Source organism: Phytophthora ramorum (assembly GCF_020800215.1).
Source record: "Phytophthora ramorum isolate Pr-102 chromosome Unknown Phyram_PR-102_s0001, whole genome shotgun sequence".
NCBI classification, from domain to species: Eukaryota; Oomycota; class Peronosporomycetes; order Peronosporales; family Peronosporaceae; genus Phytophthora; species Phytophthora ramorum.
In genome coordinates, this window is record NW_027150647.1 from 4904194 (window position 1) to 4920963 (window position 16770).

Consider the following 16770-nt stretch of genomic DNA (forward strand, 5'->3'; position numbering starts at 1 on the left):
AGAGAGGAAAGCAGGCGCGCACATTTCGCACGATGGATTTGATCGCGGTCAGGATGACGCTCACCTGCTACGAGATGTCGCATCAGTCCCAGATGCTAATGATGGCGTCGGCCGTGATGAAGGACCCGCCAAGACGGAAGATGATCCACACACACGAGACTCTGCCAGTGACGACGAGTTGGACGATGAAGAGGTAAGTCAAAGCCTTCATCTGGATGACATTTGTCAGCTCGGCCAAGATGAGCTGGAAGAGTCGCAGGAGCTCACGCCTGGTGCCACGGAGACAGTGATTACCAGACACGTCACCTTCGATGCGTCATTGGGAACGATGTGTGATCCGAAGACGAGGAGGACGGAGAACCACGCGGGTCAGAGCAGCAGGAGCCCCAGGTTGCTGAAGTAGAGCCGACAAACAAATCGCCTCGTGTCGGGATCGATGCGGGGTGGTCTTCCAGCGGCGACGACGACGCAAGCGAGCAATATGTACACGCTACAGGGTCAAAGTAGCGTATGGTTTCCGAGATTCCCTCACCGGTCGTCACTACCCCCGTTGATTCTTCGCGTACGGCGGCGGATTTTTCGTGGACGCCTCCTCCAAGTGTCGGGGGACCCAAGTCAAAATCAGCGGGTATACCAAGGGGTGACAAGAGTCCATCCGTTCATGTACAAGCGACATGCACTTCGCCTGACGGTCAACCCCTCTCGCGCGATCCATCGTGCCGTTGAAGACGCGAAAGAGATGGCTTAGAACAAGGCCAAGAATACGGCGAGCAATCGCCTAGGAGGTTGCGATCTCCGAGTAATGCGTGACAATCTAGACGAAGTGACCGGCCGTCCCTCGAGTGCTGGAGCGAAGCTAGACACAGCGGACAGCTCAAGAAATGGTGCCACCTACGCGAGCAATAAGCGCGTGTGCGCTAAAAAACAAAAAATGGTTGGACCAGGTTCGCAAAGAGTTGGATGAAGCCGAAGAGAAACAGTCAGCTACGGAAACAGACATGCTTGAAGGGCTCATCTTCATGCGCGCGGATGCTGGGATCGCCGCAGAGACCGAAGACCGGCGCAGACGAGAAGATCAAGAGACAGTGATAGCGTCGGAGAAGCGAGAGTGCGAGGAAAGAGAAGGAATCCGCCTCGTGGAAGCAGCAGCGATGGAGGCAAGGAGATGCCAAGAGCTAAAAATGAGCTGAGTGCTCCGCGGCGAACAAAGTCGCAGAGGAGCTGAACTATTGGCTGAGAGTCGTCGTCGCTACGAAGAACGCATCGAGCGAGACCGGTGGAAGTACGTGAACGACACGACCAAATGATGCTACTCATCGCTTCTCTGCAACGTGGCGGCCCCCAGAAACTTTGAAAAGGCAGTCGAGAAGCACAGAAAACAGGTTGTAACCAAACTGTGACTTACGTAACTGTCTTCCTGTCCGTCGAAATGAGTCGTTCTAATTTCACTGATTCTTACGGTTCGCACGCAGAAGTTGGCCACCCGGAACATGGTGTCAAGACGCACCTTATTTTTCTGGACATTGTACGGCAGGGGGAGTAGAAGCCTGTGGTAAACCTTTTTCACCGACACCATGCCCTATTCAGCGGATTGGCGTATGAACGTTATGGCCCCGGGCATTACCTTCGCAGCCCTTCTCACCGAAGGCACTAACCGGCCGAGGTCGCCATCATTGAGAGAAGTCATCACCCTCACCGTCAAGTCCTTCCCGTAAGGGAAGGCGCTGTCGGCTACAATGACGTACCTATTGTCAGGATTTAAAACAGGATCGGCCAATTTGCGTCTGAAGTCTAGCGAAGTATCACAATCGCGCTAGCTCCCGGTACAGTTGTACTCGGCCCAGACAAGCAGTCCGTCAACGCTGAAGCATAACGTCCCGGTGGTGGAGACACTGTGCAACCACCCGTTACAATGTGTGTTCTGCACGTCCGGGTTTAGAGGTTGTTGCACCTGTAGCATATCACAATATAAATAACTTGATAATGAACGTCAATTAGCTCTTGCAAAACAAATATCTACGTAATGTTTACCATCGAGGGAGCCCCAGGTGAACTGTACCAAATAATATCGTCGCGCCACCAAACGGGCAAGTGCCTTTTGCCGCTGCAACGTCGGCTAGACGATGCGCGCGGGGCTGAAGTCGTGCAATGCGCAAGAGAGAGCTGTTTCGGCGGCGTTTAAGACACGAGCCATCGTAAATGGTGGGACGCCAAACTTCTTGAACAATGAAATCCGCCGCATCGAACCTACGTAAAATGCAAGTGAAACCAAGCACCTGATGGTGCAGTTGCAGCTTACGAAGTCGACCCCCTTTGGGTCTACAGTCAGGTATAGCATAGAAAGGAGTGAATCGCTCCAACATCATGCAAAATGCGGTCCTATGACAGCACGTCGCGGAGGAAAGAATGTTAGCCGCATCTTAGATGTTAACTTGCGCAGGCAAACCTACAGTGGCAGGCTGGTGGTGGTGATGGGGTTCTCAGCCGTGCCACTAGGCCATGCGTCCATCCAGCTCGCGGTCGATGGATCCTTCAGTGGAGGGTCACGAAATGGCGTGTGCGCACCATTCGTTGCTACTCATCCCGACAAAACTCTTTATATAGCCGTCTGCGTAGGTCCCGCAGTTTCGCAGTCTTCAGCCTGCTTCTCTTAGACGCTGCACACAAGGCCAGCAGGAAGCTAGCGGTGTTCATCGCAGCTTCCCTCCTTGACAAGAGGAGGTGGAAATGGGCGACGTGCGCTATAGTGACGAGTATTGCCAGGAGAGGGTGGCTTGGAGCGGAACGCCGCATTGATTTTGCTCACTTCCTTCTAGTTTTTGTCCGGCGTAATTATGATCAACTGCCATACTCTCAACCCGATATCTTTGAGACACAGTTTACGCTTTGAATTTGGCATTTAGTAACCGTAGCTGGTGATCTACGACGTATTATGATTTTCAGTTAATTTGTAGTTTGATTTTGCTTTAAAATCGGACTTCAGTTATCCGATTCTTGCTTCATAAAATTAGACTGGTTGCCAGATAAAGTCAGGCTGGCTAGGGCAATGCTCATACCATTCAATGAGACGAGAGATGACGACTACCAGCGGATGCAACGGAGACAACGGAGACGACGTCTGGCGAGCACGATCGTGGAGAAGGAGATGCGCGTGAAGACAGAAGCCTACACCTTTGCCAGGGCTAGATGTCAACATGACAGTTCAAAGTGAAAAACCAAAAAGAAAAATATATATAATATTTCTAAAGCAAATGTCTCCAAACCAAAATGGTAGACCGCACACCAAACAGGATTACGTGCCATACTTTATCGGTTCACCGCGTTTCGCGGCGGCAACAGCGTGGGCGCAATGCAACGCCATTTTGTTGACGAGCCGAACGTCCATGCACTGCATGGAGCTGTCAGCTGCCTGCTCTAATAGCTGCATTCTGCGAACACCCCATCTGACCGTAGGGCACGTTAAATATCTCGTCGTGACCAAGGGTCCGGTAGCGCTTGATTGCTGCCTTTAGAGCGCTGAAGCAAGCTAAGAAACAGATCGTTAGAAATCACACTGCACTGTTAATGATAGGATAGCTCACCTTCTATCAGGTTGCACATCGGAGAGTACGGCGCCAGGCGAAGAAGCACCAAAGCGTCACGCCCATGTACCAGATTTGCTGTCTGGCTGTGGGCGGGCGCGTTGTCGAGCACTATTACCACCGGTTTCTCCGAAGAGAAGAGTAAGCTTGGTACGCCTGGTGGATCTTAGTAGGGTCGCACACGGCGTCGACAAACACGGCGTTCACCTCCATTCCGATACTCCCTCGCTGTTTGGTATAGTGTAGCAGTCCCACCTCTGTGGAGACCGCACACTGCAACTGGAGGTTGTTGCCTTTGCTCGGTGGCAGCTTCACGACAGCTCGCTCGCCTCTCTTCGCTCTTCCTTGGAACCTTTTGCAGTAAAGATTGAAGTTCGTTTCGTCATAATATATAATGAAAACACCCTGGGTTATGTGCTTCAGAAGGATCTCCGCAAAAAGCATTCGCTTTTCGATGTTAGTAGTAGTATTACAGCTTGACGGCTCAACGCGGACCTATAAAAATAATAAAATTGCCAACGTTAATATAAACATGTACATGGTCCAACGTGGCAAAAAAAAACTATCGCTGCATACCTGTTTGAGTGCATACAGCTTACCGCATAGCTTTTGACGGATAAGCGATTTGCTAATGGTAACTCCAAACTCAAGCCAAACTAAGTCCTTCATCTGCCCGAGCATGTACAAGCAATTCTCTTTGAGATAGCCTTCTAGCGCCTCCTCTATCTCCGGCGTACATTTCACATTAGACGCGCGGGCGCCCCCGCGCTGCTTTACCGCAGAGCTGCCGGGCTCCACGATGCAACGGCAGTTGTTGGAGGGATGGCGTTGTGGTGCGCCACCAGCATCCAGTCCTCTCCTTGGTGGAACACGTCCAGCACGCGGGTGCGAGCAGCGAGAGCATGCTTGGGCTCGGTTGGCATGGGGCTTCAGTATGTTGTTGGTAAATGAGCAGGAATCCTGTGTCTTGCTTCGCACGTTTGTGCAGACTCGGAAACGCGCGCGAACCACTCGCCTCCAGTAATTCTCAGCTTGTCCGTTTTGAGATTGTTGTGTAGCCACATTGATTTTTTTTCTTCTAAAATGCTAAAAAAAAAAAACATATAAAAATGTTTCTGGTGCTTCAGTTACTTCACACCACATTGAAGACGTCTGTCGTCATGTAACCCTGGCAAAGGTGTAGAAGATTAGCCTCGCAACGACGTCCTCCGGCCTGGATTCTCTGGCGGACACTTGCATCATGTGGATATCAATGTGTTTTTGATAGTCTCCAGCGACTTCGAGAACAAAACACAGATCAGCCACAACGGCCAACTGGCTTGTCGATTTATACACGCCGTAGTGCGGCAAGATGATCGCGCCAATGTACGAGACGGTGATGACGGGCTCAGAGGTCTATTTTCGAAACTTCACAAAGTAGAAGCACGGGTGAACTCACGCACAGATTTCGGCCAACGTGTAGACCTATTTCTTGTTTCTGCGCTCAGCACATTCCCTGAACGCTCAAAATCAAGATACGAGCGGCTTAAATTGCGTCTAAATACGTGACAATTGAGGACACGGTTGAGATGTCGATGTTGTAGGCGTACATTATAACAAACCTTCTCCATTTGATAAAAATCGAGCACATTAAATCGTCTTCGTTTGTCCGATCCTGCTCTGACTAGCTTGCCTCTTTGGCTATAAACGCCTGGATGGCAGATGAGCCGCCGCCATTTCAGACTTAGGTTCGTCAATACATAGTTTTGCGGTGTGCAAACGCTCCGATCTTTTGTGCTAGCTCTTCTTTTCCATGGTGTATTCTGATAGGCTAGCTCTGGTATTATTCCCTATCTTGTGGCTGCTAGTTCTTCACTTTTACAATCTACTCCTTCAATTTACGCACAGATTTTTCGGGCCGTTTAGCCAAATTATCTGAAAAGCACGATACTTGCACCGCTCAAGGCCGCATCTCCACAGCTGTGGAATGTTGCAGTGGCTGGGCAAATTCTCTGTTATATATAACAAGCAATGCAGCAACGACGACGTCGAAACGCTGAATCTGTAAGACCACTTCGTCCAGACCGATGCTGTTATGGTGGTTGTGAAATAAAAACGTGTGATTCAAAGAGGAATGGACAGCGCTAATCAGATCGTGTAAACGTCAGGGAACTTCAACGCTTCTGAGGTATAACAGTGTACTACCACCGCGTAATCCATCGCTTCGCGATGTAGGTTTTGCCGGTGAGTTTGCTGGCCAAAAATGATATGGATGACCCGCAACGTCAGTCATCCAATGCCATGAAAGTCGCGTTGCAGCACGCACCAGTGCTTCATCTACCTTACGTCGACGGACCGTTTATCGTCGCCACAGACGCTAATAGTGCATGCATCGGTGGCATTCTCTCTCAGCTGGATGATGGCAACGATCTATCAGTCGCCTTCTTCAGCAAGAAGCGGGGACTTCATGATATCAATTGATCTGTCCACGAAAAAGAGTTGTTTGCGACCAAGCAGGCGCTCACTCATTGGCGTCACAGTGTCGTTTGACGTTTACACCTACGTTTAAAGTTGCTATTCATGCACGAGGTACAAGCCGAGCACGGGGCACAAGTCTGGAAAGCTGCAGCCGACACTTTTACCAGACACTGGCTGGGACCGATTTCATTACTCACCTGCTGGTGTTCGACGGCTTCAATGCTATCATGAAAGTAGTCGCCGAGCTGTAGACCCGTCTGGTCTGCATCTCGACGTATACCACGGCAGGACACAGCACATCGGGTAATACAGGATCCCGTCTGCAATGGTATCTGATCAAGACCAAATCAGCGATGGCAGTTGCGCACAGAGCCCAGACTCATCGGAAGACGAAGCGTCAGAATAGGACGCTGGATGGCTCTCTGCGGTTGTCCGCCTCGTACCATGGCACCGATTGAAATAAGCACCTGCCCATGATCGAGTATGCACATGCTACGCTAAAATCGACCTCGTCAAAGCTGTCACCCTTCTTCGTCGACACTGGTCATCATCCCAAGAATCCATTGGGTAGTGGCGAAGGCGACGAGTCCGTGGCACAGACTCGTGTTGAGTGCACTTCGCTCTTTGCGCACCATCGTCAGAAAGGGATTTAACGCGCTCGCAAGAGCCACATGAACGCGTAAAAGGCTCTCAAAAATTCTACGATCGATACCGCGCCGCGGACCAGTTCAAAGTCGGAGGACAGCCTTGCTTTTGACACATGATTTTACCATCTTACACGCCACTGCGGAATGGACCCTTCTCTACGAAAGCTCACGCCGTGCTTCATTGGCCCATACACAATGCTGGAACTTCATGGTAACGTTGCGCTGGGAAGACCTTCCCACTAACCTGAAGCATCTCAGCCCCCACTTCAACATCGACAAGACCAAGATTTACAACAGCAACCCCGACTGCTTTGAAGGTCGAGTGATCCCGAAGTCAACGCTGGTGATCTTCGATTGCCTGCAGACTGTTACCACATCAAAGGACAGTAGCGCGTCTCGAACCTCCGTCGAGCCCCTTCGTGCACGAGGTCTTCCAGCCTGCAAAACGCTTGGCAGCTGCCTTGATGCTTTAATTAACACTACTAACATGTTCGCTGCCCTTCATATGAAATGAAGAGCTCGTTGGACGTCACAGAATGCAGTAAAGGGCAGATTCCGGACCGGACTCCGGACTCCACCATGCGTTTTGACTGCAGCTGGTAAAGAAACAGAGTGCCCACCTAAAGTAATTATTTATTCCGGACGGGGATGCTTTGGATTTGTCTCACACCCGTTCACAGTTCAATGAATTGAGAATGCATTTCGTTAATTGCAGTCGTTTGTGCCGACGCCCTAGACTCCCTCTTATTTAGCTTTTGCCAGCCCGGAAAACACAAGTGCTAGCATCGACTTGGACACGGTACGCTCCACGCAGGCCCTGTTATCCCCCTACTATCCATGCCCTCGTAGCTCAGCGGAAGAGCGGGTGGCTAATGCTTCCAGGCCGCTGGTTCGACTTCAGCCGGGGGAACTCATATAACCTGAGTATGGGCGCTGGTTATTATGTGTGTGTTGTGTGTGCTGCTATGTTTATTTGTTATGCTATGTAGTATTGCGCTGTTGTGCTGTGGGGCTGTACGCTTTGATGCTATATGCAGAGCTACTGGGAGCTGTGCTACCGTGCTGTACTGCGCGCCATACGCCATTCAACAAAGGCACAAGCATGCTACGCAATATCTGAAGCTAATCACGGATGCGATTCAGGTGTACAGGCGTCGGCAATAGCCCCGCTGGATTTGAGCGCAAGGAACTGAGCGGCAAGGGTGAGGTACGCATCAGGATGCGACGATGCCTTGCGAGTGGGTTTCTTCTGGCCAAAAGTGTGAAGCCGTGTGTTCGCCGTGCTGTCTAGCTTGAATGCTAGCTCCCAGACTAGGTGCTTCCAGACCCGGTACGCCTTCGCAACAGATCGTGCTGGCTCAGCTGGTGTGGTGTAGGGAAACTCATATTTTGGGTGGACCATCTTGTCTGGTCCAGTTGGGTACATCGCACCTAACCGGAGTGTTCACTTAAACGAAGACTCAGCGAGTGGCAACACTTGGCGACCGTAGGCCAGTTGCGGGTTGTTCCTAGTAGAGAGGATAAATCAGGGATCTGAGCGAAGGGTCGGCGGAGATCTATAACGACTCCATTTCACTTGGTATTTGTATATAATCGATAGGAGAGGGTCCCCCCCCCGCGAAGACACACAGATAACAAAACAGAGCAGAATTTTCTTAGCCCAAGAACAGCGTACACGTTTCCGGGAAATTCCTGCGTGGGCTAGATTATGTCTGTTGTTGTTCCTTGAGAGGCATAGATTGTAGGGGAGTAGTAACACCAAGAGACCAAGGTCGGCCAAGGGTGGGCACTTCTCGCTACCAGCGAAGACAAACCTCGTCGAATCGACGAATAGATGGATCTTAACAACCCAGGACTCCGCAATCTTCTAGCTCAGCTTACTCTGCGCTCGGTGACCTGTAAAAGCGCTCGCACGCCGACGTTCATCCTTTGGTGGAGGTCACAGGGTTTGCGAGGCAGAAGCTGCCCCGCTCAGGCGAGCTTCTGAAGCTGTTTGGAGCTAGGTGCTCAGCGAGAGCAGAGACTCAACTGGACTTGACTAGGCCGAACGGCAAAGGAAACCAACATAAACCTGCGCAGGCCCAACAATGCCGACCTGGCTCGGCGAATTGTTGTGCTATTGTGTGAAAGCCGCACTTACGACATTTTCTGTGAGTTACAACACCACAACTGGGATCTCGAGCAACTCCAGATACAGTTATATCATGATATTTACCGCAGCCTTTGCCTCTGCTCGCTTATTTTTGTTTTCGTTTTCCTTTGGCTGTTTGCCAGATGTGATTGACACACCAGTTGAGAAGACGCCCTGTCAGTTCTGTTGCTGTCGCCTGTGCAGGCGCTTCAACATACAGAGGAGCAGCAATTACGGAGGGCGCTGGCGTATCGGCATACATTGGAGTTGGGGTATCAGCGCCAGTCAAACGAGTCAGCTGTCCGTTGTATGCGTATTCAAGGCGTACCAGACGGTCGCCTATCCGAGTCAGCTGACTAACCATGCACTCAAGGACGGATGCAAGGTGCGCCTCCTTTCCGGTGGCGGCTCGACCAACGCACGCGCGGTTTGCAGTACACAAGTTTGTCTTCAAGTGCACGCCCTATTCACAGCACTTGGAGATAGACACAGCTGATGCTAAGCGAGCGTTCATCACAGCGATCCCCCGCTCGAGCTCGTACAAGTACCTGGATAGTTGTGTTTGGGCAGCGGTGCGGTTTCTGGTTGCTTCCAGTACTCCCTCCAAATGCATCAATAGCGCTGCAATCGCGGCATCAACTACGCCGCCGCCGACGTTGTAGCGCAAGTCGGGGAGACCAAGCACGTGTCGGAACAGCTGGCCAAGCAGCGTGATGAGCTGCCCATATTCAAACACCGCCAGGCGCTCTTGCTGATCACGACCGGCTAGCGTCACTACTGGTAAGTCACATGCCTCGTATCCAGCTAACACCATGTCAACACATTGATCTTCTTTGTTGTTATGCCTATAAAGGCGAATGCTTTTGTCAACGACTCCAATACCCAACACCCACGCGAGGAGATTCACTGGATCGTATACTTCTGTGACGCATTGGCATATGCTGCTGTGCCAACAGCGCAGCGAGTGGCTTGTCATGTTGGTCGTGGTGAATTGCCGAATGGTAGGCTCAATCTGCTGCCTGCTCCTGACCCATGGTCCCCGCAGGGGTGTCCAGCCCACGTGCTGCGCGCTGCATCATGACGGTTACTTGAGAGAGGAAGAATTTGGTTCTGCTGGTGTAGCAAGAGACTGTCGGCTGTGTATCTATTTCTAAAGCTGAAACTTTCGAACCAAAAAGCTCTTATCATGTAAGTTAGCACTATATTTGGCATTAATATTGAATATTACTGTGGAAGTAATACATATTCCGGAATATGCATTAGCAAAATACCGTTACGATTTAATTTTTTTATTAGCTACGACTCCTGACTCTTTCCGAGCCTCCGTGTTCTTATGCGCGTCGGCAACGGGTCGCAAACTGCGGCCAATGGTCGTGTTTGCGGGGACGCCAGGGGCAATCGTCCACGACGAGCTGAAAGAGGACATACGACTGGGACAGGCCAAGGCCAAGGCCTACTGCGACAAGAGAGTAATGATTGAATGGATTGACAAGGTCTGGGCCCCCGACATTCAACGTCCTAGCGTTTTAGCTCTTGACTGCCTCAAAACACATGCATCCGGACTCGCCTGGTGGATCATGCGTACACCAGCGTGGTCTACGTGCCTTCTGGGGTGACAGGCTTGGCACAGCCGATGGATATCGTCGTTATGAAACCTTTCAAGGATAGACTAAGAAGTATCTACACTACGTTTGTTATTGAAAACGGCACATTCACTGATGCAGCCCAGAAGCGGCGTTATATTGCCGCTTCAGTGCTGCAAGCGTGGGATAAGGTCGACGCAGAGTCCATCCGCAACGGCTTTCTGGAAGCCGGCCTAGTGGCGACGGGCCCACGCGATGCCAGATGTTTATTCGCAAAACCGAAGCCGCCTAGTAAAGGGGTAGTTGAGGAATCGTAAGAACAATCAATGCAGTCTCGTCAGATTTTGGTTGCAAGACAGGGTCGGATGTTGGTTGTAAGACGGGGGGTCAATTTAGGAATTTTGTCGTCGTATCGAAAAAGAACAGCCCATCACACTTTTTACGAAGCGAACCCACTTCTATCATCATGATTGGATTGCTAGTTTATTGAAGGTCCCGCAAACACTAGTTTGTATTACTAGTAAGTGTGAGGAGCTTATCCGACGCTTACTATTTCACTGAATGGGCTTATAGCTTCAGGTGCGACGCTGCTTTGTTGGTGGACATACTGGAAGGTTAGCTGCGCAGCAAGCAGAAATCAAGGCATAGACTGCATTTACTTATATCAGTATTAGCTACGAGCAGCGTGCTATTCCAAGCACACTTGACTACCTTATGCATGAGCTTCGCCAGTGCTTATTTTTCATTTTGCCACCGAGGTCACCGACAACCTCACCTTGCCGCCATGCAAGCCCCCATGCATTTTGCTAAGCAAGGCTTCGTGGTTCTCTGCCGCGCCATCCCGGAGGCGAGTATCAACGAGTTCGCAACATCGCTAACTTTGACAACGTCCTTAACTGGTCCACCGGTATTCTCGACGACGAGGTTGAAGAGGAGGACCGTCTTCAAGCGCAAGTTCCCGACGAAACATCTCGGTCACTTACCTCGGCGCTCAAGCGTTTTTACAAGACGTTTTTTTCCTCGGTCTCAACCGAAAGAATGGCGGTTCATCAAGACGCTTGCTGGCACCAAGGCAAAAATGATTCGGCGCGAATTTGAGTCCGCTTCATCTGAATTGGGTCTCCTGTATGCATGCGCCATACCCGGCTTGGTCATGATTGCAACCCAAGCGAACACTTTCTTTTATGCTTTTGGTTGGAACCACAAGGTGGCATTGAAGTCTAATCATGTGCTGATCGAACTCAGCAAAGGCGATATCATTCTCTTTCGTGGAGACGTGGTATACAAACCGGTGGGATATGATCGCAAGAATATCTGTGTGCATGGGGTTCTTGGGCCCGCTGACTACGAAAGTGCCCCTGATCACCACCCACGTGTACTCAATATGGTCGACGACACGGTTGTCCTGCAAGACCCGTTTTGTTTCGTGTGGCATTGCCAATTTTGAGGCACCAGCTTGGCCTCAGTGCGCAAGCGTATCAACCGTTTTCATCGCATTCAGTTCCGCAACACTCGACGCTCGAATAGAGCTAATCCGATCTCTGTAGCGTGAGAGATCAACCCGGAGTCGAATCGCAGTGCAGCAGCCTCGCTCGCAGGATCGTAGGTTTTCAGCTGATATGCATTTAGTTCAGCAAGCTGTTGTTCCAAACGAAACAATGAATGTGTCCATTTATCAACGAATGCTGTTTAGCACCATCTAGAGCTTCTTTTGGAGTCAGTAGCATGTAGCGTATATTACTAGCAATATCGCGATCGCCGGACGCTACAACAAATTGATTGAAAATTCAGCGACACAATATACATTTTCGGGCTTGTAAGTACTCTTGTAATTTTTTCTCTTCTGCATGAAGGTGATACAGCTTGTTAACGTTGATAGATTGGCAGTTGACTGACACGACGAAAGCCAAGGCTAGTGTGCGAATCCACACCCATACTACTAGTTATCAAACAGAACGTCTAAGCGACGTACTGTAGACGTTTTAATTACGTGGATTTCAGTCGCTTGATGGTTCTCATCGCTAAGACGTTCTAGGTGCGCTTCTGCATCTAGTGTGGCACGCGGTGGGTGTGTCCAATAAATAATGTCGTTTGTTAGAGGTGCAAGCGTACTAAACGCTAGGCGAGACATGACTCTCGACACTAAAAGATAGGGCTGTTCTCGTTTGTTTGCGATCACACCTTCCGACTTCCACTCGGTAACAACCACGTTGTTTAGAGTATCCCCTTGAACCTTGTAAACAGTGGACGACACGGCGCAGACCAGCGGAAATTGCTCCATCTGAACGCTGAGAGAACGGGGAACTCCGTTTATCAAACCAGCTAGTGCAATGTTGCAGCAACTATAAGCTTTGGTATCGAAAAACAGAGGAAATATGTCTGCATCTTCGCACCCTACCATGGCAGCAGCACTAGAGCCCCGATCGATTCGTACGATTACAGCAGGAGGAGGTAAGCTTGGCACCTTGACTGTCATGTCGGCGGTGCTGTCATGTACCAGCCGAAATGTAGTACCCGGATGATAAATTATAGCTTCTAATCGTCCCAAAGTGCCGTTCGCTACCATTTTTGCTGAGCGGATATTCTGTGTGACTTGAATAGGCATACCGACGACGAGGTCAAGATACGGCGCTAATCTGCCGAACTTTGTATCTGGGAGCTACATGATCATTCTTATTTCAGACCTTCGGAGTGCGTTTAATTTACCCTTGAAATTTGCTATGACACGGACCGGATAGTCGCCTTCTGGTAATAGTTGAAATAAACAAGTTGTAAAATCGAAACTCTTGTTGAGTTATCGGGAGTCACAAAAGTACTCGCTATTTGCCTGTTCGATTCGTTCAAAGAGCTTTCGGTAGTGACAACGCGTGAATTGACAAGGCGGATAAACTCGGGTGTCCAGATGCCAAGGCGGGCCTTCTGACAGCCACGACCCCACTCAGGGTCTTTTTGAAACCGAACGCATTCTTTTAAGAATGACAGCGCCTTTAAACACACGCCACAACTGATAGCCAGCGAGCTCGTTGGTCGAGATATTGACTTTGTGAGTGGGGTCTTTGTAAATTGGTTCACCACCAACCGGAGGTAGCTGCAAAATATCGCCGACAGGAATGATATGCACCCCGCCAAACGGAACCCCAGAGACCCGCTTAGCTATGCGTAAGCGTTTATCCAGTTGTACGAGCTGATATTTTCGCATCATCGAAACCTCATCAATAAAAATCAAATCCAAGTCTGCTATCGTATCACTCACTTGTCGTTTTCGAATTTCAAGCAAGAAACCTGCCAATGTCCTTCCTCCAATAAGTGTTGCGGCTTTGCCAGTCAGCGCAGTCTTGATGACAGAGTGTTGCCGACCCCAACTCTCGCAAAAAGCCTGCACGGCTGCCACAATACGACTTTTGCCGCCTTCGCCTCCCAACAACATTAGCAGTTGGGCACTGCTCAGTATCTCGTGCGGCGAGGTTCCTAAGTCATTCGAGATCTCTGCTTGTCTCCATCGCATTAGTAATACCTTTGCGATTGCCTTAAAGGCGTAGTGTTGCCTTTGATTTAGTGTATACAGTCGTGAAACTTCCGCGATGTTACTAAACAACTTCGAAAGCTTAGGTTCTCCAGAAATGCTTGCTACAGGATGCCATTGCATGTTAGCTTCGACTAAACACATGTCAAGCAGCTCCACAACTTCTGTCTCTCTTGGTAGCATGACAGCACACGAGGAATGTGAACGTAACGAATTGTCCGTGGCAGAGCGTTTGACCCATTTTTTCATTATATCAGTAGTGGTCAAACCTGCTGTAGGCCACCGGACAAAGCCATTTTGAACAAGCGCTTCGGCAGTATTTTGTAGCATACCCTTCTCCTTGAAAATAGTTATCATACTAGCAATTCGGGCACGAGGAGCCACAGGGGTTGGGCATGCAGCAGGGTCTATGACATTGCTATCTTCTTCCGAGTCCCCTGTTTGAAGTAACTGCGTGTCGCTTGCTTCCTCTTGCATTACGTCGACAAATCGACTGTTGGTATCGTCACAGCCATCAAACATGTTATCGTTATCTATACTGTCATGTTTGTCAGTCAGTTCATCTTCTTGAACTGTTAGTGAGCTTTCACGTTGGGCTTTACTTTTTGCCTGCCCACTATAAAAGTCGTTCATATTATTCATGACTTCCTCTACAAATTTGGTTCGTGTTGGCTTCCACAGCTCGAAACAATGAAGCCACGTCCGATCTTCGGAAGAATCCGAATCACCAATGAGATTTTCCAAGCTACGGAAAGGTTTGAAAAGCACTAAGGAAAGCACTGACAATTTCCTCAATATTTTCTCGTTCTTGTCTGCGATTTAGTGCGGTTACAGCAACAGCTACTTGAGAATCCACTTGTTTCTGTTGTTTTGTCACATACTTGCAGCAGTAGTAAATGCGATCGGTGACGTCGCTACCACCAAGAAGAACCTGAATGTCGTGGTTACATTTAAACGAGGCCATGATTTCATAATTGAATCCGCTCATGTATTCATGTCCAAGAGTACGTTTCAGCTCTACTCCCGCCGATTCGAGCGATGTTTCTGCAACACGGGCACGAGGGAAACGATACCGACCGAATGAATCATTCAACATTGTGGTAGCCGTTTTGAAACAGCTGGGCGTGTGGCTCCAAAGATGTTGGTTCAGCAACACTGCAAGCGTTGAGACCATATAGTCTTGAGCGTGTTTAGGCATTCGGGCATCGAACGTCGACGGGGATGACACCTCAAGAAGCCGAGTCAATTCATCGTTCCTAAATGGATCATCGTCACTGTTGCACATACGCTGCTGCCGCTGGCGGGCCTGATGAAGCAGTTTCGCAGTAAGAACTTCGCTTTCATGAGTCTTTTCTTCGTTGCAATAGCTGGTATGGACTGAGTCACGCTCACTGATGTTTCGTACCGCGCATGCCTTCGTGTCACGGCAAATACTTTCAGTCGTCGCTTGCTTTTCAACCTCTCCAGAGGACGCTCCCATACAGGCCAATGCGTCGGGCGACATTTCAATTGCGCGTTACGAATGAGGTGCTGAGAGCTGGATTTCATACCACAGTGAGTGCACTCGATCAGCAATGGCTCTGCTGCGCTGCAGTGAAATCGAACAACTCGACTGATGACGCGAGAATCCTACCGAGCTGCATTCGGTATCGGTAGTCCTTTCAGGTTCGAAAATCTTGCTCCGCAGCTAGAGCAGCAACATTCGTGTAATGGAATAGGAAGTTCATTTTGCACTATACTTTCAGTGTACGAAGCCACTCGATCACGGAAACGGTTGCCTTCAGGTGACTTCAAGATCTTTTCAACGGAAGTTGAATTCGATGGACACTTATTTAACCAGATCAAAAAGTGATTATGCATAGTGCCGCGACCCTGAGTTTCCACCATGCCGAAGTAAGCTCTCACGTCACCAAATAATCCACGAAAAGATAGTCGTTTACGAGTAGCCGGATCGATCCCTAAAGCGTACCGTATGAACCCATCAACGTGCCGCATGAATAGCCGTGCCGATGCACAATCATTTCCCCGGCTGGATTCTCTTAGTTCAGTTTTACTTGGTAGGCGGGCTGCAAGTTCATCGAACAGTGTAGCCACAGATGAAATACCTGTATATTGTGCTAACACTCTTGAGAGTTGTCCGTATTGGGCGTCAGGGTCACGAACAACGCTGGCTGACCAAACCTTGCCTGGTATGCAAAAGCTTTGTGCTGGCACTGAGTACGCTCAGCATTGCTTCCCCATACTGAGCGTGAACCGACTTCTACCGACTTCAAAAGGCGTTCGGCTACGGAATCGTCTGCGGGTTTCCACGGAAGGCACCCCTGACGACGCCGCTCGTTTTGGAGAAGGGCATGCCTCAGCCTCTCGGCATTTACATTTTCGTAGCCTTAGAACAGATGCGGAAAACGCTGGCAGCGAAAATGATTCTGGATGTACATGTTGCGCTGTGAAATACGGTCGAACGCAACCAATGAAAACAGCTCATCCTCTGCGAATTGGCGCTGACTAAGCAATGTGTAATGCTTTACGCATTCCTCCACCGACACGTGAATTTAGCGGTCCTCGCCAGGATGACCATGCCCAAATGGGAACAAATGTGGAAACATTCGCGCTAACAAGGTTTTGGAGACGTCATTGGCAATTTGAGTCGAGCGTCTGATCTCAAACTGGCGTTCCGGGCTCAGTGTTGATACCACAGGATGATCACCGACTGCAATCGGGGCGTTATCAATTGCTAGTCCAAGTCGCCGCTCAATAAAGCTGCACTCATCCTGTGGACCCACCAAACGCCATGCGTCTGATTCTCCACCGACGCTTTCTTGCTCTCTGTTGATCTCGTTATCCAAGT